This window comes from Anser cygnoides, chromosome 2, assembly GCF_040182565.1.
Source record: "Anser cygnoides isolate HZ-2024a breed goose chromosome 2, Taihu_goose_T2T_genome, whole genome shotgun sequence".
NCBI classification, from domain to species: Eukaryota; Metazoa; Chordata; class Aves; order Anseriformes; family Anatidae; genus Anser; species Anser cygnoides.
This window is the reverse complement of record NC_089874.1, coordinates 35062012-35089359: the sequence shown is the minus strand read 5'-3', so window position 1 is coordinate 35089359 and position 27348 is coordinate 35062012. Positions and strand designations below refer to the sequence as shown.

The following is a 27348-nucleotide window of genomic DNA, read 5'->3' as shown; positions in this document are numbered from 1 at the left end:
CCGTTGTTCTGGTGGCTTCTCCCTGCCCGCGGCGCAGGGCAATGGGTTAAGTCCCTCCAGCGTGGCTTCCGACGGGGTGCGACTAATTACGAGCAATTTGGGGACAAATTACGAGCAATCTGGGCACAAATTACAAGCAATTTGAACACTGAGCCGCTCGGTACCGTACACTGAGGCTTGGTTCTACCAGGGGGACGTGCGGGGTGGCCGGAGAAAAGGGCATTTGGTAAATTTACTTCTTCCTCGTAGCGTAATTTGCCTGCTTTGCACTTTTTTCTAGGCCTCCGATGACTGTCACGGCGCTTTTTTCCTTCCCTGCTCTCCAGAGAAGGGACGCGGGCTGTTGCTCCATCCCTTGACTTCAAGCGCCGAGTTGGGAACGCTTCGCTCCGCTTCATTTCATCAGCCCGTGAGTCCTGTTTGGGTACGCACAGCGTCATTTATCTTAATTTCCAGCCTTTTCATTGAAAATACATCTGCTTTTAAATCTTAAGTAAAGCTCTCTAGTCTGCGCTCCAATGGATTAGGCTGAATGTTATCGCCGCGCTTCCACTGCATTGGCTTCGCAGTTCCTCATCTGGGTGCCGTTCCCTGCCACGCACACGGCGCTAGGCCCGCTCCCGTCCCTTTCTATCGTTCTGCACGGCGTCTGGGTTTGAATGCAGGAAGGGTGGGAGGGGAACTTTAGGGATTGGAGATGCTATCTGTGTACGAGCGTGCGTGTGTGTGTTCTGGGGGTGGTGCTGAGCAGTTGTGGTTGGGCTGAAATTACCAGCACGTTCACTAAGGACAGGAAATGATGCTGAGGCTCTGATAGAGTGTGCTTATTGCAACGCTGCGTGTGTGGCTAGCTCGTTTACTTTTGCAAATGTACATATGCTGTATTACATACAAAACCTTTTTCTGGATGCTGTGTGTATATCATCTTACAGAAGTGGGTCTAGTTAAAATAGCTTATATTATAAACAGATGCATGTATGTCTAATAGGCATATATCTAGTATTTCTTTCATTAGTCACGTTCTGTAGGTTTTATTTCATGCTGTGTAGAAGTTAGAGTCAATTGTGACATTGTGGCAGTCTTGGATTATATGGTTTCTAATTGTAAGAATGAGTTTTCAGTTGCTGCAAACAGTGCTCTAAGCAATTCACATATGAACTACATTTTCAACAGGAAGGCTTTTCTCATTTTCTAGCTGATACATTTCAGGCTTAATTTTGACTTGCTGCGGAGGTCTTTGAGATTCTCAATTTTGGTGTCTGTCTTCTGCCTTTGTGGTTATGCTCAAGCAGTATACTTTAGGGACATGCATCGTTTTTAGTCGCATGCAGCTGTCACTTGTGGTACCGGTATGTAAATCCATGAATAATATGCCTGGAAACAAATGTTCTATTGCTTTAGTTTCTCATTTATCTGAAGGATGAGGAGGTTTTGTGTATGTAACATTATGTCCTCTTGTGGGTGCTTGTCTTTTTTCTGTTAACTTAGAAATTAACACTGAGGAAATGTATTTTAATTACCTTAGAATAATTTTTGCTGCTTGCCATCAAGGTTAAGAGATGTGGGTGTTGATGGTAATATGACAATGTAAGTAAAAGAGGAAACATAATAGTTGAGAAACATACTGCTGTGGGTATGCTCTTGGGAAGCAGGATATCCATAACTCATTTCTCCTTTCAGTCTGTTTTAGCTTGATCCTCCTGCAAAGGTCCTGAGGCTGCTTGTGACTTATATGCAGCACATATCATATGATCAGAAATACCAGATTCAATTAATTCATGTCATAACTTCATATATAACACAGTATTTTATTGTTAGTTTAGGATTCTGTCAACATGAAACTCATGGCATATTGTTTCATGTTGCTTGAAACAAACAAACAAAGTTGAGGACAGCCTCAGTGAAGGAAGAGAACTTGCACAAATTCTCTTTCTATTTAAGTGTCCAAACTGAGGTGATTGTTACATGATCCAAGTGCTGGGTTGTTGTTGTTGTTTTGTTCTATTTTAGCACAAATTTAATGACAGTTCTGGTAAATGCATTGTTAATAAAAACACTGCGTGCTTTAAGAAAACGCTAGCTGAGATTGAGAAAAGCATTTGATTAGCCCAGCGCAGCTCAGCCTTTACCGTCCTGCCTGTCTGGTGTGCAAGAACACCACTGACTCAATGCAAACTCCTTAGGGTAGAAGTCACGTGTTAATATATAGCAGTAAGCACAACAGCACTTAATTCTATTTCAGTGCCTGGGTGTTCCATGCCGCTAACCGCAAAAGTAGAAAGAACTAAAGTTGAGCCACTTTGGATGTGGAAGGTGCTGAGCAATGTGTGCAGTGCATGTTAGCTAACAATTCTCCGTCTTTGGCTGAAGGCTGAACATGCGGTTCTTGAGTCTATTCTGAGGAAAATAAATAACTGTTATGCATGACTTGATAGGAATCCTTGTTATGTGCGGTGGAACAGTGAGAGTACAAGATAGAGTAAGAGTGAGTACACTGTATAGGAGTGAGAACTGACTTTCACTGACCTTTGAGCTCTGAGCTGAAACAGTGTATTCAGAATTTCTAGGAGTTTCTAGCACTCAGAGGGATCTCCAAACTTACGAATTGTACAGCTGGCTGTAAGAAAGCCTGATAACAGCGGCTGCATAATAGCATCGGGTGAGTCACAGAAGGAGGGCAGCATATATGATTCTCCACATGCCTCTGTGCTTTTCTTTTCAGCATTGTAACAGTTTAAACTGATTTTTGAAAAATTCTTCCTTTGTAGTCATTATATGGCAGGTTAGCCAAACTGCATTCCCTGTCTGACCAGGAGGCGTGTCTGTATTCGTGTTTCTAGGTTTCTCGCTTTCAAGTCGTGTTGTTCAGGTACAAGTACCTGGCCTGAAGGTTCCCTCTTTGGTCTTTCAGTGGTGGGGGGTTTATAGGTTGGATCATATTAGGTTGGTGAATACAGCTGCTGCCATGTCAACAACTATTTTTTTCTGAATGTTTTCTTTGGCACTTATGTTAATATGGGTGTGCAAACAAATCTACCTTTCTTCTGCCTCCTAATGTAAGGCATCAGTTGGGAATTAAATTTTTTCTTTTTGATTAATCTCCCCATAATGCCAAGTTCTTAGTGATAGCCTCAGATTCTGCCTGTGTGTTGGTTAAACCAAAACATAACATTTTTACTTTTTTTTTTTTTAAGGTATACAGTGCCATAATTGTCATGCAGCGCTTGTATTTAACTGCTGCTCTTAGAAAGAAGATGACAACAATCCAAAATATTAAAGTTGAGAAGCTAATCCTTGTTTGCACCAGTGTTTATTTTCTCTCTTCTTTTTCTTTTATGTTAATGATGTGCACTGTACTTCGATGTTGGGTTTCAGTAATGACTTTTTGTTGTTGTTAGAAAAATTTGAAACATGGGGCTTTCTGGCTATGTGGTGTATCCTCATGTGAATGTTTTTAGACTGGAAGTTTGAAGCATGTCCCTGGCTGAAGGTAGTGTTACTCTTCCCTCATCTTAATTTCTGCCATTTCTGTTATTGCTACTTAAGATAATAATGCCATGACTCTACTTTTGCTGTCATCTTATCTGTTGTGGCCATCGCTTAAATCACTTTGAGGTCACCTTTCTCTGACGTTCTCTCTTTTATTCCCCTATTTCCCCATAATTCTGGAGGTTTTTCCTAGTCTCGGTGTGTATGCATTATTGTTCTGTTATTTGTCTGTTCCATTTTCCACATAGTTGCTGGTGAAACCGAGTGAAGCTCCAGGTCTTAGCAGTTCCAGTAAAGAACAACTGTGTGGGCATACTCTATTGCCTTAAGCACTTTTTTTCCTTCTGCTTGGACAGTAGCTGAAACCACAGAAGAGACAAATTCTGAATGGCCTGTCAGTCACCAACAGGACTGTGTGTGTGGGAGACTTTATCCTTCTCAGTGCACAAGCCCATCTGTGTCATTCTTAATTCTGCTTGTTACTGAAGGTTAAATCCTGCCCTTCAAGTTTTAAAGCAAGCAGAGCAGAATCCTGGTCGCTGGCGCTACGTTCTTCTATCTCTGCAACCAGTCGCTCATATTAAAAATTTCTGTTGAAATGTCTTCCTCTCCTCCAAGTTAATTTTTTTTGTCGGTCTAGAAAAATAGCCTTGAGAAGGGGCGGAGGGAGTTTCTTCATAGTTTTAATGCCCTAAGTGAAACATACAATTGTTCTTATAGGGGAGCTTTTGCTGTCCTGTCTGTAAAGGCAAGAGATGGCATTGAAACTAGTTTGGATAAGTTTTGTTGTCAAAAGGTTTTTGCCGCTGCCTCAGGCTGTGAGGCATAATAGCAGTGTCTCCCCTGAACATCATGCAGAGCACGTCGTGCTCATATTGGCATCTGGAACTGCGCTGGCTGCAGCCACGGTGCTAGCAAAGGAGCTTGTTTAATAGTCTTATAAATTACTGTATTCTGACAGAGCGAACAGCTCCCTCGTTTGTTTCCAGATCCCTTGCTTGTGACAAACCCGAGTGCTGAGATCCCCTAGGTGCAACCATGACAGCACAAACTGTGAATTTAAGTGCAGCCTGTAGTGGTGGGGCAGGATGGAAGTTTCGTTATGAATGAGAATCAGTCACTGACCTTTTCATATCTTTAATTTAAAAAATAAAAGTAAGAAAGGAAGTGTCTGTTTTCGGTGGTACTGCTTGATCGCTTTAGCTAAGTAAGCGTAAATTATCGGTGTCAATGGGGATCCCCAAAACACTGGTGATTACCATCTGCATACTGAGGAGCTGGTGATGTTAACTCCAAAGGATGTGGGCAGCGGGGAGTCTTTGCTATTTCGTAGAGATGACTGCGGTAGGACTGTGGTGCCTTTCTCAGGTTCCCTCCCTGATACTGTGCTGCTTGCCAGGCGCAGGCAGGCTGATACTTGCTGACAGATACCTTTCTACAGTTTAGTAACTCCTCAAGTCTTTTTTTTTTTTTTTTTCCTTCTCTCTTCCCCTCATGGGATGTATCTGTGTCTGCAGCTGAGTAGTGCTTGACCCGTCTGATTTTGGGAATCCTGCAGCCATTTGGGTAGCAGATGTTCCAAGAACTCGCTGGTCTTAGCATGTGTCAGGCTATTTGGACCTCGTATTATTGCTAAAAGATTGCAAATCTTTGCTTTCTAAATAAGTGATAATGGAATGAAGAAACAAAAATTAACAACCAGGGGGCATTACTGAGACTATACCTAAAGATAAGATTTCTCCTTAACTTTTTGCTGGCGAGTAAGAGTGATTAATAAGTCTGTGCAGCCTACCCTGGTGCTGTGATGTCCTGGAAGCTTCTCAGAACAGCATCCCACTTGCTGTTACTGTCAAACAGGGTTTGTGGAATCCCTCAGAGCAGTTATCTTTAGTTTCCTTAAAAGATAGCGTTCTGGTAATGTTTTTGTCCTGTCCTACATCTTAACAAGTGACAAGAGACAATGGGCACAAAGCGAAGGAGCACAAGAGGTTCCATCTGAACGTGTGGAAATATTTTTTTTTTTTCCCATTGTGCGGGTTACTGAACACAGGTTGCCCAGAGAGATTGCGGACACTTCATTCTTGGACATATTTAAGAACTGTCTGGACACGGTCCTGGGTGACCAGCTGTAGGTGGCCCTGCTTGAGTAGGTCAGTTGGACAACCAGAGAGAGGCCCCTTCCCACCTCAGCCAGTCTGTGGTAACTAGTAGTGTATTTTGCGGTTTAGCTTAGCGCAACTCTGCTCTGCAGACTCTGATAGATTTAGAATTTTTTAATTTTTTTTTTTTTTGAAAAGTCACTTGCAGTCCGAGCATTCTTTTCCAGTCTTGCATGGGTCAAGAGTGGATCGGATCACCGCACATCCTTGTGAGTGGGCTGCAGGTAATCTTTCATACAGCACGGTGCAACCATAGTTGGAATAGGTTATTTCTGGAGAATTGCTGGTGTACCTGACAGAAGATGACTTCTAGAAATAGAAGAGAACTAGAACTAATGGGGTTTGCTGATACGATGGCCAGATAACAAGGAATTTGCATATGAAGAGGGGAGAATCTAGGTTAAATCTACTTTTGTCACTGAACTCTAGCAACAGCCACGTTGGGGAAAAAGAGTTGATACTTCCTGTGAATTTTTTTGACTAAGGCCTAACAGTAGAAGGAAGAGAATTTTGGTATAAGGTCTACAGGACTTTGTCATGTCCTGGCAAGAAAGTTACTGGCTTTTGGGAAGTGAATTCAGTAGCTGTACCCTTAGTAGCATCAACAAATAGTCTGAGGGCACCCAGCTGCGTTTAGATTCTTGAGCTGCGTGGGGGGTTGTTTTGCGGTGCTATTCTTAAGCTTCCAGGGGGAGGCATCTAAAGGGAAATGAAATGCAAAATTTTCATGTTGAGTGAAGAAATTGGACAGAGTATTACGATTACTTCTTGTCTTCCTTAACTGAATAGTACTGATAACTTATACTGATTGACTGTTGTGAGTTAACCCCTGTAACTCACCCCCAGCTAAGCACTACCAAAACCAGTAAGCCAAAAAGTAAGCTAAGCCAAAACCAGTGAAAAACCCATCTTTCATTTTTTCCTATGGTGGTCATGATACCTCTGAATTCATTTTCAGATTTCTTACAGTTCTTCAAATCTATGTACTTTGTCTGCAAGGCGATAAAACCAGAAGCACTTAGTATTACAGTAACATTATGAACCTTATAAAACTGAAGCTCACTTACTGAATATCTCCCAGTGCTTAGAGTTGCAAATTGCTGAGAAAGGGGAACTTAATGAAGTAAGAAACTGTTATAAATAAAGTTCTTGCCTTTTTGCTGATGACCAGTCCGTATAGTTGAAGCAAGCTTTTAACATCCTATTTCTTAGAATAAGAATAAACATACACTGCTGAAATGATGTGCTTTTTTTTTTCTTCACTTAATTCACTGAATAAATATGGAACTTCGTGTCAGATTCAGAGATATTAGAATTTTCCACAGAATAGCTGAATCACAGGCTTCTTTCCACACACAAACTTCTTATTTTTTCATGTATTATACTACACAGTATCATATCCTTTGAAGTTCAGCAGGATCAACATTTCTGCTTGCAAAGTAACAGCAGAGCCGTTGCCAGGATGTCACTCTGGCAAATGAGACTTTAAAAAAAATATATTGCTAGGCTTTCACAAAATGGAGTATTTGACAAGACTGACTAGTAATTTTTCCCCCTCTTTTATTGTAGGGGCACTTAAGTGTTCACGGTCACTTTTTTCTGGCATGTCATATTTGTGAAATTGCTGGTGTACCGAAGATCTCTTACGGGTGATACTTTTACATTTTAAAAGATCAAATTTCAAGTAATGGGACACCACTGAGTATTTTTGAATGCACACAAGGTCATTGTTTTTATCAGGTGAGCTTTAACAATCTGCTTGTAGTCCTAGTTGATGAGTGTGATAAGGTGAACAGGGAAGATGCATCTTCCCATTTATTCCTAGCTGTTTCTTCGTCCTTCTTGCTTTAAAGCAAATGGCTTCCTTGATTCCACTGTAATTCAGTGGTTGAAGAGTGGCTGTATCTGGGTGTCGTTAAGTGACTGAATGCCCTCACTTTGGGAAATACTTGTGGAGCTTGTCTGTGATGGTGGCCCCTTCGTACTAAAGAGGCATGGGGAGAACTTTGATTTCATGGCATGGCTCAGTACCTGGAAACATCCACATCTTCCGAACTGCGGATGCCATTTCAGCCTTGGTAATCCTGACACAATGACAGTTCATATTGAAGTGCCAAATGTTCACTGCTCAACGAGCTTGCGTTATTTGCTTTAATATGGCTAGAGTGCATGGTTAACATAGAAACATCCCACGTTCAATGTAGAATGAGAATTGTGTACTTCTGATGTTCTCAAACAAAACTGTCAAACAGTATTTTAATGTGCAGAGTCCTACCTAAGAATCATCGTTGCTTACGGTTAAATGGATTTTATGTTCTGAAACTAAAATGTTGTTTCTTGAATAATAGGAAGGTGCAGTGCCTTTTTCAGTGTGTCCTGTCTCCTGGCACTCACGTCTTGCAGAACTTGAATTCATAAGGGAATTTCGTTCTGAAGGACTGTTGAGCAATGAAATCAAGTGCATTGCCACTTGTATGATGGGTTACTTCAGGAGAGAGAAGGAGGTGTAGGCTGTGTGTCAGTTGTTGCTTGCTGTTGTATCTATCAAATCGATCTTCTGTTTTATCCTGGCGTGATACGATTACAGCAGAGAGGAAGGGAAGTGTGTGGTAAGAGAAATAGAGATGAAGGATGGGAAAACAGACTTTTATGTATGAATATACATATCTTTAATTCTCGCTGCTTATTCTGCTTGACCAAACTGCCTTGTTTTTCTTTTTAACTTCCCTATGTTTATTTCTGGGCCTTCAAAATAATCAAAAGTCATGATCTGGGTAGACGTGATTAATAATAATAAAAACGAAAAAAACAGCTGGTGGAAAAGAAACTCTAGCATGTCTTATGTCAGTGCTGACTGAGTTAATGGTTTACTCTTTGTTGGATGTGCACAGATAAAGGTGTATTTTAAAATAATCAGAAATTTAATATAGTCTTAGGGGAAACGTGGAAAATGTAATTTAGCAGTCTGGGTTTACAGGTTGCATTGTTAAGGTTTACAAGCTGAAGCATAGGAGAGACTTCCTTTTATTATTTTTATTTTTAAAAAAAAAAATAATAATTGCCTGCCAGATTTCTCTCTTGCCATAGTTCCGATAGCATGGACTAATTGTAAGGAAATATGATGAAGAATTGTCATGTTTGTATGGTGAGAAGTATGTTGGACTACTTGTTAAGAATGGGATGAAAGAATTTTGGCAGTTTCCCAAAAGTAAAACTTCTATGTGCTGTTCTGCCTTGCGCTGTTTGTAATGTGAGCCAAGTAGCTTGTACAGTAAGGAAGAAAGAACTATGTACTCATTTAATTTAGATAGTGTAAATTTAAAGAATTCAATTAAATGAAAAGGTTTATGTACTACATAATGAAGTTAAAATTTTCATTGTAATAACTCTTATTGCTTTGTTTTGGGGAGTTGAAGAAAGCTGTTCTGATCCCTGCACTGAGATTCCAAAATGCTTGTTTTTGTGTATCAGGGTTCCAGAGCTCTGCAGTACTCATCTTCAGGAAGTCAGGAACATGCAAAATATCTTCATCTTCAAAAATTTCATCAAATTAAGAAGAAAATATCAACAAATCTCATTGTCGAAATTAATATAGTAAAAGCTACATATGCTCAGTAGCCTAAACATAGATTCTAAAAAGTGTTATTTCCTTGATCTGCCACTTTTTGAAATTAATATTCCATAAGAAACAAACGAACAAAACAAAAAAAACACCGTACACCCCATGATAAATAATAAAAGAAAATCATACAGAAAAAAATACAGGTGCATGAGTAAAGCTGAAGTAATTCATTTTTAGTAAGGGAAATTCTAAAAATGTTACATCAAGGTCACTTGGCAGACCAGGTTAAATCACCAGTGGATTTTTAAGTAGTATATAATGGTATTCTTACTGAAAGCGGCTGTACTGGCACTTCATATGACTGGAAGAGAGGCCCTGGATACTCACCTTTTGGTATTTCTGTTGCAGTCAATACTTTTGTATAATCCCTTTTGTAATCTGACAAAGCATCCTCTTAAAAATAGTTGGAGCTTTGACCTAGTTGTCCCATTAACAGAGTATTTCAGAACTTAGTTGCTTTGACTAAAATGCTATTCCAGGATTCCGGATAAATGCATTCACACCCAGTCTGTGCATCTAGCTAAAATTAGTGTTTTCTCTCACCATTTATAAGGGCACCTGTATTCCCTCTGCACCTTTGTTTTGCTAAGCTAAACTGGTTAACTTCTCTTTCAGCTCTCATAGGAACGCTCTCCATTTCCTCTGTCATCTTTCATTTCTACTTGAAGAGATGCAGAGAATCTAGTGACTGACTACATACGCTCCGATATTCACTTCAGGAGGCTATTCCGTTGTCCATCTCCCTTGCAGAAGAGTACATTTATCTCTCATATGTCTTATGTGCTATTTTGGGCTTCCTGACCAGATCAAGTGCTAGCACTGCCTTGCACAAAGATTTTTATTTATTTTTTTAATGCATCTCTATATTATCTCTGTAGAAAATGCCTTACTTCATGTCAAAAGATAGCTCTTTATTTTCAAGCCTTCATCAAACTGGTGATTTAGTGAATCTGCAATCAGCTCAAACAGGCAGGTACCTTCCCTTCCTTGGTTGCTCCCAGCAGAATTTGTGCTCATCCTGCTCCTTGGGTTAGCAACCTTGGCCTTGCCTTTGGGACTTGAGAGCTGCGCTTTGTCTCACTGCTTCTGTTCGTGAGGTTCCTTCACCCGGTGTTTTGGTCACTTGGTGCATCAGAGGTGCCTCTGTGCTTTTTGTCAGCAGGGAATTTCAGTAGACGCTTCAATTCCTTTGCCACTAGTAGCAGGACTAGTGAATAGAGCCCCAGGATAATTCTTAGTAACCTCTTCTGGTGATCTCTGTCCAGACTGGTATTTTCTAATTACCTTCTCTGACCAGCTGCTTAGTTACTTTGCAATTCTGCAGTTAAATACAATAATTTCCAGCTTGATTAGTATGTTGTATGCAGTTGTCAGGTCTAGATGATATCTACATATTTCACTCACTTTTAATTTTTTAAAAAGTTCATCATATACCATTGACTTTGATATTTCTGTATGATTCTTTGACTTGATCTGAAATCTTGCATGTTACTGATTGTAGCCGGCCTGATTTCTTTTCTCTGCTCCCTAACTCTGAAGAGAAGTGTCCTGTTTGCTCTCCTATCATAATTTACCTCCTACTGTGTGTGTGTGGGGGGGGGGGTTGTTGTTGTTTGGGGTTTTTTGTTTGTTTGTTTTTGCTGGTCTGCTTAAAAAGTATAGTTTCTTTTTAAATGTGTATATAAGGTAGGGGTGAGGTAGACAGGTAACCTGAGGATGCATGAAAGTTTTATTTGCAACTGTGTACAATTTCCTCTGCCTTTTCTTTCAGAGATCTGTAACAGCGTTGCCTGGTTTCCTCAATTCGTGCTCAAGAAAGCTTTTAGTTCTAATTCTGTGTCATAATTTCCAGGCCTATTTTGTAGTAGGCATCCTGTCTTTGTTTCTCTACTAGGCGATAGTCACCGCCAGGTTCCTTCTTTGCTTAGTTCTGATGTGTTGTTGAAGAACTTAATTTTAAATATTTTTTTAAAGTCCATTTTTTGGAATGTTTTAACTTTATTCCCGCACTTTAACATATGAGGTGCAATTTCTTTAATCAATTCCTTCCCTGCCTTTTCGGGAGGGTTGGAGAAGCTATTTATCTACTTAGGCCTCGTGAGATGAATCTCACGAGTCGTCTTCTGTATGCTATCTTCTGTATGCTGCACCCCACGAGTAACTTCCAGATACATTTCTGCACCTTAAAAGGAGCAGCAGCTCAGCATTTCTGATTCGGGGAATCTGAATTCCTCAGCCCACCTGACATCAGCTAAATCCTTTTGCTTATTATTCGCTTGTTGGAGAAGTTAATCTCTTGTAATGCACACTTCTCTAATATTTTTTCATTCTAATAAAATCTGTACCGAGGCTGGATTTTGTGAATCTATTGCAGATTCACAGCACTCTGAACAGGGCAGTCCTTCTTTAAGTGCTTTTTTGGACCCAAACAGATTCTGTTCTTACTTTGCAGTATTTTTTATATATATATACTCATATATATGCATATATATACACTATATATATATAGAGAGAGAGAGAGAGAGAGAGTGTGTGTGTCTATATATTTTAATCTATCACAGTTTTAAATTGTGTCAGTATGCATCACCCCAACGTCTACTTCTGACTTCTCTGAATAGCACGGGCTTTACGAAAAGCACATATGTGCTTTAGCCACCAAGCCTCTGTTGTCCCTGTTATATTTAGCCTTATATTTAATAACTACTTCAAGTTGCTCAGTTTTGTAGAACAAGCTTTTTTCTTTTCATTTTTCTCCTTTTATTTTACTTATTTTGAATGAATGCACTGATAACTTCAAAACACTTCATGTGGTCATGTAAGTTTAACTGGACAGACTACTTATTTTTCTGACCCCTGCTCACATCCATGTTAGGACTTAGTCTTTTGTGAAACGATCGGAGAGAAGAATTCTTCATGGCCACATCCTCATTTTTCTCTGCTGGTGCAGGGAAGTTAGATGTCAAGGCTGGGCACCCACGCAACAACTCTCACTTCTCGCTCTCATCTGTAAATCCCTTCTTGGGTATGTCACCTGTCCCAGAGGGTCAGTGTCTTTGTCTCATGAACAGTCCATCAGCAGGAAATTCCTTTTTCCACAGGTAGCTCTGAATACTCTGGTGTTTCACCCAACTTTCTCTCTCTTCATTATTTATTCTGTCTCTTTGTTAAATCCCTTGAGATATAGCTGGATCAATTGTTTGAAGTCTCGCTACATAAATAATCCTCATTTTTCTTTATTTTTCCCTCATTGTTTTGGTCTCTAAGTGTAATTTAAGAAACCTTGAACACCCAGGAAAAATAAGCTTCAAATCAGCAGGGGAACACCTAAAGTGCAGGGAGGAGGGAGAAAGGCTTGCATGTGTGAATTACTTGATCTGGCGGTGGAAGCATTCACTTAAATGGGATAAGATACGTATCCATCTGTCTAAAATCACATTGAAGTGCATTATCTATCTATAGACAGATTATACGTAGATATATCTATGGAAGAAAGCATATATATATCAGTCACATTTAAGCGAGTGTGTGTATGTATATTTATTTCTTTCCTCTTGATGTCACATACATAGTAGCAGCTGTTGCCAGCGTTTTTCAGCAGCTATTGTTACAGCTGAATGAGGCAGTCTTGCAGGTCACCAAATGCAGAGAAAAGAAAAGAATCTGGTAAATAAGTAAATTTTGGAATGTGTAGAGATGTAGTTGGCCACATGCTTTTCTGGTTGCCTCCTCCCCCAGGAAAAAAGTCTTTGAATAAATGTTCTTTGAGTGGATTACAGCTTCTGGAGGATGGAAGAAATTTATTCTCATGGATCCTGTTGTTTTAACATAATTGGTTTTAACATAATTGGTTTTTAATTAATTACTTTTTTCCATGGAAATTTTGTAAATATTTAGGCTTAAGCTGTCCTGACCTGAGGCTGAAGGTACTCTTTTTTTTTTTTTTTGGGGGGGGGGGGGGGGGGTTGTGTGTGTGTGAGGCTAAGAGGAAAAGAAGAAGGGGTTATACTTACATAAGTGTTCTAATTTTGGAGAGGAGAGTAAAATCTCTCCAGTATTACCAATAGCAAGAAAACAAATCACCTTTTTCTAGCATCTTTTCTCTTCTGCTAATCTTCAGATCCAGATTTACTGGACAGTCACATCAGGTTATCACAGTTGCATGTTTCCTTTCCCAGACTAATCCTGCGTTTGCTTTGGCTGATGTCCACCGTGCTTCCAATTCTTTCCCTTGTGCATTTTTGCCTCTCGACCTTTCTTAAAGGCAGCGTGCGGTGCATCTCTTCTCGCCGCACCTTGTGCAATGGATTTAAATGCAGGGAGAGGGTGGGATATTATGAGGCTGGGGCACCAACTGTGCTGAGGACTTCTGGGTCGCACCAGTTAGCACAGAGCATTTATTGTGTGTTTGTCCACCACAGGTGCATGATGTTTGCTTGGTCTTTTTGAAATATTCAGCTGTACTGAAAAACTGTTGTGATTGGCAGGGTTTTAAAACAAAAATGCCTTCTGTAAGAGTGACAGAAGGTCTGTTACACAAAGCCTCTAGAGCATTTGTTCCTATTTTTGACATCATTTATCCACAATTTAGTCTGTTACTTCGGAAAGAAAAATCTCAATGGCAGCGAGTGGTGACACTGCAATTTACACTACAATTTAGAAATGGAGAAATGAAGTCTGTCCTTGCCTGCCGTGACAGCAGGGAGTTGTTCTTCCCTTCTCCTGTTCTGTGGCAGCAGAGCATGGATGTTCTGGTGCAGAGCCTCCTCTTCAGGAGGAGGCTGGCTTTAAAACTTCTCTCAGTCAGCACCAAATAGGCATAATCCCTTTAGCCTGTTTTATCCAGCCTGGTCCTCCACTCAGAAATGGTAGGCGGGAAAACTTGTGGGATGCTAGCCTTGGACTTGTTCAGTGTAGTAGGTATTTCCTGGCAGCCTTCCAGCTGGTGCTCCTACAGCATGTGCACAGCTCGGTAACACAGGCAAAGCTGGGGTTTTAGCTAGCCCATCTTTTCAGCTCTAATGCTGCACTCAGTAATTCATGTGGTCTGATGAATACATTTTTTTTTCTATAAGTAAAAATACTATTTTTGTCCCCACTCACCACAGACGGGATGAAGACGACCGGAAATCTTAAATATATATATATATATATATATATATATATATATATATATATAAAGAAGCTGAGTTCAGCTCAGTAAAAAGAGCAGAGGTTGGATAAAACTAGAGAGAAAAGGTGAAGAGGAGGGGGTACAAGCAGGTGATGGGAGGGGTGTGCAGTCAGTGGCAAGACTGTCACTGCAGCAGTGGCTCCCCGCTTCTTGAATTTGAAGAATAGTGGGGGAACTTCAATTGCATAATGACCTGTAAAATGGAGGTTAACAAAAATGCAGAATCTGTAGAACATATTTCTAGGCGTCAGCCAAATTTTCAGCCTGTAACCCTTTATCAGGTCAGAGAGGGAAAGTGAAGCCTTGCTATGTAAAACTTTTGCAGTTACGTTTTTCAAAATCCTTCTTCGGTGTAAGAAGGCAGAAGAGAACTTGTTTCACGCCTTTATTGGGGCGGTGCAGTCTCTGCAGCTATAGCAGATTTTGGACTCCCTCTCGTGTGTCACGCAATACACAGCAGCAATACAGGTAAGGGTCAGGCTGCGTGCGTGTGCAGGAGACTCACCCTCCTCTTCCTCCCCTGGGGTGCTCACGTCGGCGGTACATGAAGAAGCGAGGGGGTGCCAGGGCAGCTTGCTGGTGAAGGCAGTATTTTGGCTGGAAATATTGGGTAAGTGAGACTCAGCACAGTCTGCTAATACAGTGAAGAAATGGCAGAGTCCAAAAAGGAGCAGGTACAGTACGTAAATGGAAGCAGAGCGGTGAAAGAGCAAAGCAAACGGCAGCCTGTTGAAACCAGTCCTTCTCTACGGGTGTTTGAAACTCTTAAAACTTAATCATCGTTAAGGTTTGCTTCCTGTTTCTCAGTTGTGATACGCGACTGTGCGCCTATCTGCTTTTTCGAACTGGAAATTTTTTCTCTTCTTGAAAGACAGAAAAGCTGCGGGGAGCTATTGGATTCTGAAAGTTATATTTAGCTCAGAGCAATTAAAGCTAGCACTACATGATGACATTTGTAACTAGCTTATCCATCATGCAAACTATAAGATTTTAATGTTTGGTTTCAGTCAGACTTGGCATTACTGACAGCTTTTGCTCACATACATCAAACTGAATTTTAGAAGGCAAGTCTATTGCCGAATAAACCTGGCAAGATGCTTTCTTTCTTACTGGTGCTTTGTTCCTAGCTCCAATTTCAGTGCAAATCAACATAATTCTGCACCACTTCCAAAAAAGGGGTAGTTGTGCTCTATGGGTCCTGTCTGCAGCTGCTTGGTTTGTTCTTTTTATTGCATAAATTTTGGCACAAGCATTCCTGCAGCAAACTGGTCCAGCTAACAGTGCGGCTAAAAGTCTGGCTTCTTTCCTGCTTGAGTTATGAGCTGGACTTATTTCCCAATCTCATTCCACTCTCTGGTCATGTTGCTACTGGTTTTACTAGGAGTTGCAGCAGAAACAAATGGCAAACTTGGAGAAGGGAGAGAATTGACTGGTTACTCCTGAAGGGCCTGGTTCTGCCTGCTGCAGACTTGTACCCAGTCACATCTTGTCGCCAGATCAGCTCTTAGGTTGTTGCAGCTCTTCCAGACATACTTAGAAATACGTCGCTTCTTTAGGAATGGTACAGTGCAAAACAGCTTAATGAATTGTGGAGTTGTGAAAAGGTCAAGTATTGCATTTTTTTTTTTCCTTGGGTACCTGATAATTAATTTCCTCTGTTCTGCTTTAAATGAGCATCCCTCTATGATGCTCACATGAGCCGTAGTCACCCACTGAGAGTTAAGTTTGTTGTTCTATTCCAATGTACCACGCTGTAGTTTTCCTAGTGTCTGTGGATGTGACAGCGAGAAGTTCTACTTATTGCATCTGCACAAGTGGGGATTATTTTTTCTTCCAGAAGTACAAAAAAAATTAAGAAAACTGTAGATCAATCAACAGGCTGTCAAGTGTTGCAGTTAATCTGGTCTGGATTTCCCAGATGATTTTAGGAAGTGTGCTTACCTGCCTTGCAAAATATTCAGAAACATTTTTTTTTTTTTTGTAAAAAAAAAATAAATTTCTACCTGTTGGCCCATTTTATAGGTAAGTTGTGAAGAGCACTAACGTTCATGAGCTGCGTTGAGCTATTCAGATATCCGTATGACCAAAGAGCTACTGTTTTTGTCTTTCAGATTTAGAATCTGATCTGTATTTCCTGAGAGCAGAGATGTTTATTTTGTGGTATGCTCCACTTTTCCCCTAAATAAATAAATAAATAAAAGGGGAAAAAAAAGAGTCAAATTGCTTGCTCTTTTAATTTCTCACGAGGGCTTTGTTCTGTGTTTTTGTTGTTGTTTTGTTGTGTTTTTTTGTTCTTTTAATAAAAGTGAGAGTAACCCCACCACCAAAACCCTGGAACTGTGCCTATGTTGGTCGTGTCCTAGAGTTTGCCACTGCATCCCTCTGCCTGTTACTGAATTAGATCACTGTATGTGGCACAGTGAGGCTGGGGAGCAGTAGGGAACATGGGTACACGCTCCCTGCAAGCTCCTCTTTTTGGACTAGTGAGTTGCAGGAAAGATTTCATCCTGGGGTAGGAGGACTTATTATATATTCAAAAAATACAGAAAGACTGGAAGAACAAAGGCACCCATTGGCTTTATGGGGCAACTGAGTGTCACTCTCTTGTAGGGTACTTGCTATTTCAGTGTGATACGTAATATATTCCTGATAAATAATGTAGCTTTCTCAAACTAACCAATATCAGATTACTTTTTTCCCTCTCTCTTTTACTTCCTTCATACAAACAACACAAAGAATTAAAGGCACTATTTTTCAAAGTTAGTTGGTTTTTTTTTTTTAGAAGCTTATCATAAGGTTATTCTGTTGCCTTAACCATGAGAAGTTTTTAATGCGTGATTAGTTGGTAGTTTTAAATGTAGAACAGCTTAATTTTTGAGATACTGGGAAAAGTGCCAGCCATAGATTTGGAAAAGTCTGACTAATAAAATCGTAAAGCTGGTTCATCACTCAAATATGTTATTATTTCAGCTGCCTCTGCCCACTACAGGCTCCTACAGGCTAAAAATGTCAATGGGCTGTTGCATTAGTAGCTATTTTAGGTCTTTAAACTTAAAAGGCAGAACAAATGAAAGAACTTTGATATTTTATATTAATCTAAAGTTAACACATCAGGTTTTTTTTTTAATCTGCCTTTAACAATTTCCAGCCTTAACATCTTGATTATTATAAAAATAAACAAGCTCATATGTTAAAAGATCAAATCCTAAAATTAGATCACAGATGTTTAGATCCCAAACCAGCTGGGGGCGGTGGCATTTTCAGGAATGTAACAAATAGAAGAAACAAGGAATTAAGTATAAACATGAAATTAGGAGTTATTAAATATAGACAATTGGTAAGAGAAGGCAAAAGTATTACTCAAAACTCAGCAGGTTGAAAACAGGGAAAAGGATTTTTTTTTTTTATTATTCCCTGGAAAACATGCCAACATTTTAAGAATAATACTAAATAAGGGCTGTAATGCCAATAACTAAACAAATGCAAAATAATTTAGTTGCGTTACTGAAAAGAAGCTGTATGGTTTATCCACAGCATGTAGAAATAATGACTAAGAAAAAAGTTATAACTGCTAAAGCTATATATATATATATATATATATATATATATATACACACACACACAGGTATATTTATATTTTTTCAAATCTACATAGCAGATAACAGTTTTTAATCAAGGGTACAAATAATTTGAGGAATTCTGTTCTTTCATGTTGATCTTGAAGGAAGATCAGGAAGGCCTCTGAGTACGGGGAGAAGCTTAATGATGGGCCAGATTTTATAAACAAAAAATGATATGTGGTACCCAGATACTAGTTTGCCTTGTGCTGATTCTGATTCTGTGAAGGTTATCATTGATATGGGAACTGGCTTGGTTCAACAGAAATTCAAATTTAATAATCATAGAATCATACAGTCTACAAATATAGAAATAGGTGAAAATATCAATCCTTTTTAGCACAAATTGATGGTGTGGTGTTCAGATTGTCCAGAGATATTGTACAGGCTGCTAAAACTGCAAAGTTGGATTGTCTTTAGAAAAAAAAAGTGTTTGAATAAATGTTAAAACTGCACGTTGGTTGCTACAAAGCAACAGATGAATAATGGTAAGAGTTTGTCAGACAGTAGTACCCCCTGGCAACTCTTCCCATGCAGGACTCTTCCTTCTTTTTTATGCTGACAAGATGTGTGAGAGTGGGTTTCCGTACCCCCTAAGTAGAGTCACATCCGTTGTGCAGAATCCTGGATCCTTTGGGCAAGAAAGTTTTCTGTTACAAAATGTATTAGTCTGTTAGTATGTTAGTAGCCTAAAATTTAGTTGCTTTTTTTTATATGAGAATTTTGCTAACCTGAACTTCAAATATATATATATATATATACACACATATACCCTTCAGGAGAGGAAGATGTAGTCATAGATGCTGTATTTTAGGGAAAGATTTTAGTTAACAACAGCAACAAAAATTTCAAGATATTTGTAGATCATATTTTGTATCTCTCTCATGCTTCCCAGGTACGGACAGATAAGTTTTTTATTTTTCACCTGATTTTTTTGTTTGTTTGTTTTCAGATCCAGCAGCAGACTCACGTGAGCTTGCCAGGTTTTGCCTGATGGAATTGCTCAGACTTCCAGTGCTCTAAAAGGGAGAGGAGATTTGGATTCTTCATGGTCAGCACTGAGAGACTGCCCATTCACTGTAAGTCAGTCTTCCCTGTATTATGGATGTGTAGCCCTCTTTGAATAGGAAAGTAGAAGTTAAATTTCAGGGTATAGAGAATAGAGTCTATTTCAGCTTATAGGGGGTATGATGAAAGAAGCTTCTTACTGTGAAGAATCACCCAATCCTTATACAAGGGAAGAGGACTGTAGCATTGCTGGTATAGAGGCAGCACTTCCATTTCCTTTTTGGATGATAAATTGTGTTTAACTATGTCTAGAGGAAGAATTGAAGGAAGTAGGAAGGAAATCAGAGGTAAACCAGGGGCTGTGATAATGTAACCTTATATTCTGCTGTTATGAGGGCAATTGCTTGAAAATACCTCAAAGCTGCCTCTCTTTTGAGAGAGGACTGGGGTGGAAAAAAAGGACCCTTTTCAACCCAAACCATTCTGTGATTTTTGGGGTTTTCTTTAATCTTAGGCTTTGAGGTTTCCACTGGAAACTTACCAGGTCAGAAAGAGACTCTCCTACCTGTTGTGCAGTTATTTTCTTTGTGGTTTGTACCTCTTTCTGAAATGTTCTCCATAGAAACGGCCAAAGCTGGGACTTTGGCAAGGGGAGATTATGTAACTAGTGTTACTTAAACAAAACAACAACAAAAAATCGTGTTCTTAGTTGATGTGAGTTTTTTTTGCCTGTGTGCTCACTAATTGTGATATTTAGGATTGGGAAAGAAATCTGTTCAAAGTCATATTGCTGGGCATGGCACTTGTGGCATTTCACCTTCTTCTGATAGCATGTATTCAGGAGGCACTGTGTACTTTCAATTAACAACTTGTCTTTTAGGGTGGTGACATTGCTTGGTGAATTCTTTTAGGGTCAATCTCTCCCCATTTCTGTTGTGAGCATGTGCAAGGTATTGTTAACTGTATGTTGCTCAGGAGGACTTGTGTTGCAGTGGAAAGTTGGAGATGAGTCATGGAAACTGAAGTATGTAGCAGGCACAGGGGCTGACTCTTTGCTAGATGTGGCTGCTGTTAATCACATTAACAGCCGTGTGCATTTCCAGTTTCTACAAACTACAAGCCAACAAGGAGCGAGAGGAGTGGAAAATACTCCTACCTGGTTTATTTGTTTTGGTAGGTACTGCTACGTCGCTACTGTGTGCTCTTTCTGGGAGGTGCCAGGTTGCTCTAGGATCTTTTTGCCTGTGCATATAGGAGAGTTTATCAAACACTATTATGAAATAGTTAGCTGATGATGTTGGTGTGCTTTTATTTAAGTAGCAAAGTAATGTTTTGTGGTTGTCTAACAACCTGTAAGCTTTGTGTACTTGGCAGAAATGAATATAGCCCTGCTCACAGTGTGCAGCATGTGGCTGTTTAATTTTTGGAAGGGGTTCCTGAGGAACAAGTATGTTAATGGCTTTCTATGGAGTTGTGCAGGAAACCTGTGACAAAGTCAGGGCAGGAAACCTTCATTTTGCTTATCTTAATCGTTAACTTCTAGTGCGAGAATGTTCTCTGAAAGGCAATTTTGATAGTTCCTAAAGGAAGGGTGGTAGATTTACAGGGATACAAAACTATCAGAATTTGAAAGATTATAGAAAGGAAATTCTTTGTTGTGTCTGCTGTGGCAGAATGCTGCCATGAGAGCTATCACTTTTCTTAACAATAATATTTTAGTTTTCATATTGACGTAGTACCATCCTGTTTGGGTAGGTTCTTGGAATCCATTAATACTTCATAATCCCCTTTCTTAATATACATTGTCTCATGTTAATACCCAGTGTAATTTCACTGAAAAGCCCTATCTTTCAAAAAAAAAAAAAAAAAGAGTACTTGGTGTTCAAAGTGAATTCACCTTAAAGTGAATTAAATTAATTTTACAAAGTTGAAATGAATCTATGGCTGTTACAGAAGCAGTTTCCATAAGTTATTGAGACTTTAGAAGGATTCTTTACTGCTCACTTAAACACACAAAAATGTAGTGAAGGAAGCGATCCTCATTTTGCAATCTTTTTAAATTTTATTTGAGAAACTTCATGCAACTCCTGTGTATTCATTGCTCTTTTTTTTTAGGTTTCCTTGCTTTTGCCAAACTAAAATTCCAAGCTTAGTTCTTCAGTACAAATATCATGTACATTGATTTTTGTTCTTCTCTCACTTGGTGCTCTAACATAGTAAAATTAAATACTTTTCACAATATTTATTTTGTAAGCTCAATATTGACAGAAATGTTATTAACAGTGGCAGTTCAACAGCCTGCTCTTTACTGTCTTACATGAGAAACTCATACAGGACTACGAATTCTGTGCTAAAATATGTCATTTGCTGCTTACTTTGAAAGAAAATGAGGTCAAATCTTAGTGTGCCTGTGCTTCTAAATGCAAAAATAACCAATGTGCACAACCTTAACTCTTCTTTGTGCACAAGCTGGCGCCTGTAAGTTCAAGTTATTTGTCTCAGATGAATGCCAAAGTCCTTACTTGTGGATTTAGTTATGAATACTGTCATTAACTTGTTCAATTGATAGTAGCATAGATAGAAGTTTCTGGACAAAAAGAAAGGAACAAAGAAAAAGTGGAGAAGGGAAGAAAAGATGTATTTGTTACTCTACTGTCTCAGTAGTTGCTACTGAAACAAATTAACCTTGTATTGTTTAAGACTAAAATAGACTATATATCTGAGCATCCTGTATGGCATCTATGCAAGGGAGAATGAAGGAGCAAGATGACCTTATTTCATAACAGCATAGCTTGTAGTTTTTGTTTTTTTAATGATAGTTACTTTGATATTAAACAGAGATAATACCTTATTAGACAGGGGAGCAGTTTGAAACAACTGGACTGCTGATTTAGTATGATTCCAGAATAATGTAAGCTTTAGAATTTGTTCAGGAGAAATTAAATGTTTGAAATTATGAACAGGTGGATCAAATGTACAGTCCAATTTCATTAATACAGCATTGTAAAGTAGTAATAGCTTAAACGCTTCTTTTAGAGCAGGTTGCCATTTGTAAATGCCAACCGTGTGTCAGACTGATGTTGGGCCTGAAGCAGTAGGCAGTTGTGAACTCCATGATCGTGTGGTATCATGGATGCAGAACGTTCCTCTTGCAGTAGGGATGCAGCATGCCTCAGCCATGAAATTCAGATATTTCTAATAGTTCCGACATCCTATCTTGTGAGAGACTGTGAACAGAAGTGCTTGAAATAGGTGATTAGCACAGCCAAAGGTAACGTATGAGAAATCATGAATCTTGTCTCCTGTTACTCAAAGTAGTGATTCCATATGTTTTTATGCAGAGAAAAGTAGCAACTGCTGTGTCTTGTCATTCCAAAGGAAATCAGGTTGGTTCCCTTGTGTTTTAAGATCAAGAACAAATTATGTTTTTATTGGCACTTCTGGGACGGTTTTAAAAGTGAGGTTCAACTTTTTTTTCCCCAGGAAGTGATATGGACAGTCCATACTCTCACCAATTTTCTCTGAAAATGTTTTCATCACACCATCACTGAGCAGAGACATTCCCTTTTTATCTGGAGGTCATCAGCAAAGTCAGTCCTTTGATGTAAATCAGTTCTGTGCTTGCAGAAGCCATGAAAACTGCCCTCTCTGATAGATATCTGTCTCTGCCTCAGAGATATGTTTGAACATATGCTTCCATCAGGATTATATCTTTTTTTTTTTTTTAGAGAGACGGTAACTTTTTCCTGTCTTTCTTTTTGTAAACTCATGACAAGTTGCTTATTCATCTACTGGTTGAAGAATAAAAATAATGCGTCAGGAGGCAAAAGATTTGTCACAGTTCAGGAAAGAACTTGAAGAAATTTATTCTTTGACTTACGAGGAGCAATCATTATATATGACCAAGGTCCCTTGCATTTCAGTTGTGCAACAGCAAAGGTTTCGTACACAAACTGATTGCATGGGAGGGAGAGTTGCTGTCCTTGGTGGACTCCTTCAGTAATATTGTAATGGGACATGGGACTGAATCTTTGATCCTGGCATGTGTTGCAATGGGTGAGGTACAGTTTTGGCTTCTAGTGACTCCCTTGCTCATTGCCCCACTGCTAGTTTAAATGCTCCCATCTGCTTTTGGGAAAAGGTCATACCCTCACTTTAATTCAGAAGGCATGTTCTTGTAGCAGTAGGTATTTGAGGAAGAAATGAAAATCACATTGTTCCTTTAGGTTTGAAGAAAGACCACACTAAATAGAAAAAATAGGTTATTAAAGTCGGTACTTTTCAAGGAGAAATAGATTACTTTAAAGATTCTGTAAAATGTTAACAGTATATACGTATTTATTTATTTAAAGCTCACGGTGAAAAGTTGACAACCAGCATACTTCTGCAGTAATGTGCTTTAATCTTGTTTTGTTTATCACATTGGTCCAAGCATGTAATCTGTTGTAGACTTGTTTTGTCATACATCTTATGAACGCATATATGAGGGATGAAAAAAGATGAAACCTCACCAAGAATAATTATTAGCAGTGATTAATACCCAGAAATGTATTTATGGAAATATAACGTTTGCAATATTTTTTAATGAGTTCATCAAACATATTGACTCAATGTGCCACACGCTTATAAAGGAAAGTGTCTGCTATGTCTGCTTGCTTTTTGGTTGTAAAACCGTAGCAAGAACTTTGAGAAGGAAAATATATTCTCCTGTCGGCTGAAGTTATGTTGAAAGAACATTCCAATTCTGGCAGAAAATCAGACAAGATCTTATCTGGTAGGGAGTAAAACATGCTGGCTGGTAACTTTGCAGGCACAATAGAGCGCATCGGAGTAATACCATATAAAATGACTTTGAAAACCTCTTAAAGCTTTTTAGTGTGGCTGCCTGTTTTACTGTAACTTTCACAGGCATTTCTTTTTGTCCAGGTAACTTTTGTGCCTCCTTATTTCCCAGGAGAGACCTGGGTACTTCTGCCTAGAGTGAGCTCCCAACCTGGCTATGCTTGAAGCAGTTCCCAAGCAAACAACTGCATGGGGTGCACAAGTACAGAGAGGGAGGTGAATTAAAGGAGGGCCAACTTGTTTGGGGGTTAGAGTGCGGAAAATCTCTTTTGGTGGGGAGTGACCTGATGGGAAGGGTCCTCTCTCTGTCTCTCTTGCCTAAGGTAAGGAGACTGGATGGCAAGTGCTTGGTGCTGGCAGGGGTGTATGCACTGACATACACTCTGTGTGTGTGTACACACACGCATATTATAATACATATAACAATTCTAAGAGATTATTTGCATGTTATTTTTCACTTTCCTTTGAAGTCTGTCTTATGTTTCAGATCCAGGAGAGGATTTAAAGCTGAAAGGTTCTCTTCCCATTCCCTGCCCAAGGTCTATTAGTGTCACTTGTAAGAGCTCGCCCACAAACCTTGTTTTTCCAGTGTACGTAGACCATGAAGTCTGCAAGAGCACTGCTGCTGTATTTTCGGAGGATGGTGAACTCTTGAAGAAAAGTTCTTGATCTAAGTGTAGATTTTGAATGATACCTTACCTTAAAAAAGTACTTTTTTTTCCTAGGTTTCATTCAAGCATATGTTTATCCCCATGATTTATTTTTTTTCTCTCAGTATTAACTAATATCTGAACATTTTGACAACTGTCTGCAAGTGTGATTGAGTGTTGTACAAGTAGCGGTTTATTTCAAATAGCAGACTTGTTTCAGAAAAAGACAAAGAAATTTAAATTATTATTCTACTTTAAAAACGTAATACTGAACGATTAATGAAAATGTTGATACTAGAAAATTGCCTTTCTGTAGTGCAGTAAGTCTAGAAGTGTTTTGAACTGCTAGCAAGCTGTCAAGTGCTACAAAGTGAAATAATTTTAGTTCTTGTGGGCTCTTATGTCATGTTTGCTAAAAAGTGGTGCTGTCAACTACAGTAATAGTCAAGAGACAGCAGTGCTGACTCTGTTTACAGTGAAAATGCTTAGTATGCTTGATTGAGGGACATAAAAGAATTTATCCTCGTAAGGATAAGAAGGATTTCAAAAGTGCACTGTCCTCTTGCATGTGGTTTTAACTCCAGGTTTTATCTGGCAGCAACTCTTTGCCTCTAAAGGTTGAAATTGATAATGCAGTTTTTAACATGTAATGATGTGCCGTTCCCTACCTGCTGATTTTCTTGTTGTTGTCATTGGACAAAATGATATAAACAACAAACATGTTCAACAAGGTAAAAGGTACCCCAAGGCAAATTAGCTTGTAGCTTTGCCTGTAATATATTTTGGTGTCTTGCCATGTTCAGTGGATTTGTTTTGTTACGCGAGTAGTATAAATCTGTACGTTTTCTATGCATGTAATGATTTGCACAGCTAGTAAACTTATGACTAAATTTAGCATGTTCTAACAAAGTGGGGATGTAACAGGGCAGACTGTAACAGTATTGTTGCTCTCTACCCATAAAGAGGGTGTGTGTATGTATGTCTAATTAGAGTTCTTAATTTTAAATGTTTCTTACTCTTGGAATGATGACTAAGGTAATATTCTGTGTATGTCCTGTGGTAAGTTGCACTGGCATGGAAATTGGGTGAACACTGAAAAAGTAATTTTAAAAATTAAATTTAAAATGTGCAATATGCCTAGAACTACTTTACTGAACCAGAAATGTACAGTGATATTGTACCATTTTGTTTCTGGTTGTCCTTTGGAAGTATAAAAGTTGTGGATCTCATCCCCTTGCACAGTTTGGTGATATTTCATTAGTTTATTACGTGAGAATTAGCAGTTTCTTCAGTTCCCATTTGCCTTCCCCCTTTCCAGTGAGCAATATCCAGCACTTAAGTCTAGGCAACATATGCTACCTGAAGTAGATGCTGTCATATAAAAGTTCATGTTAACTTTCCGGAGCACTTTTGATTCCATGTGGGTTGTTAACAGCTCTTCCTAATCTCATGGTTAGAGTCCCTTTGAAACATTTCTATTAAGCATATGCTGCTTTAATTTGCTTTCTCAACTTAGTATACTGCCACCAGCCAGTGTAATCATAACTTCAGAAATAAAATTTCAAGGTTAAAAAACATTTTGACAAGATTATTTTTGTTACTCTTCCAGGCTGTCTCTAGTAACCAGAATTCTGGTATTTCTAATATTTTGTCATCATCTAGGGGTGACAGTATCCACCTGTCTTCTGAGAAACAGAGGATGCACACTGTCCTGCCTCCTTCCGTTCTGCTCTTTTAATGGGAGAGACAACAGGCTGTAAAATAAGCAAAAGCTCTGGCTGCCACAGACTAAATAACAATGAGACAGTAATTTGCTTCAAATAATGCATTTTCAAAGGAGAAGACTTTTAAAGACTACCGAAGACTTTTAAATAGACACTGGTTAAACTCAGGATTTATCATCTGGTAGTGTTGTAGTTTAGAAAAGGTATTAATGAATAGACTGGCTTGTCTAGACTTGTCATTCTGTTTAAGTAAACATAAATAAATGAAAATGTAGATAAAAGTGAGGGATTTTTCTACAGCAGACTGCTAAGCCTGAAGAATTTTGTTGTACATATTATATCTTTGCCGTATAGCCATAGAAGTATGCACATCTGTGTCTGAAATAGTCATGAATTTTTGGTTTGGTTTTCTTTTAAATAAGTCCTTGCCAAAATGTGTATTTATTTTTATTTCACCCATTGTGATTGGGAGATATATTGAAGACAAGGCGAGGGATGCTAGCGGTGGTGCCGGATGACTGTGGTTGTCTGTCTGTAATAATACCTGGGGATTTTACTGCTGTAGTTGTTTTGTTGTTTTTTTTTTTTCCCTTATCTTTCTGCAGCGTGGCCTCAAGTAGGCTGTTGGATAATTTTCCTTATATTTGGATGTATCAAATTTGGAGACGAGTTTTTCTTTTTCCTTACAAATTCAAATCCTACTGGGGGAGTGATGAAGAGGGAAAGAACTCACTCACCGTTTTTTAAAGTCAGTTACCCCATGACCAGAAATTCCATATGTTTTACAACTCTCCTAAATGTGAAATTATTCTTCCTAAAGGCCATGAGTCAGGCTTCACCGTAGACAAATGCTTTTTCCGATTGGCCAAACTGCAGTTTGTACTTCATCTTTACAAATTTCATACACTTTTTTTTTTTTCCAGTGCCATAGAGCCCTCAATTTAAATCGAAGAGAAAACACTAACAAGAGCTGGTGATAGCTAAGTAACAGCTGTTGAGGGCATGCTTCAGCATCTCCCCCTGCAACCAACATTTGTATTCTTGTGAGATGTCTGTCTACCCGGTAT

General features: G+C 39.0%; 1 protein-coding gene across 7 annotated transcripts in view; it reads left to right on the top strand.

The window, feature by feature from the left end:
• The first annotated feature begins 282 nt into the window (after positions 1 to 282).
• The window catches only part of OSBPL3 (oxysterol binding protein like 3), a 91521-nt gene continuing 64455 nt past the window's right edge, over positions 283 to 27348 (top strand). For 5 of the 7 annotated variants that reach the window (XM_048070293.2, XM_013171876.3, XM_013171875.3 and 2 more), the window contains exons 1-2: positions 285 to 424; positions 19010 to 19136. The gene's annotated coding sequence lies outside the window, so the exon portion shown is untranslated. Of the gene's footprint in view, positions 425 to 634; positions 871 to 19009; positions 19137 to 27348 lie in introns of those variants that run through there. The other 2 variants (XM_048070294.2, XM_048070295.2) reach the window with 2 other exon arrangements.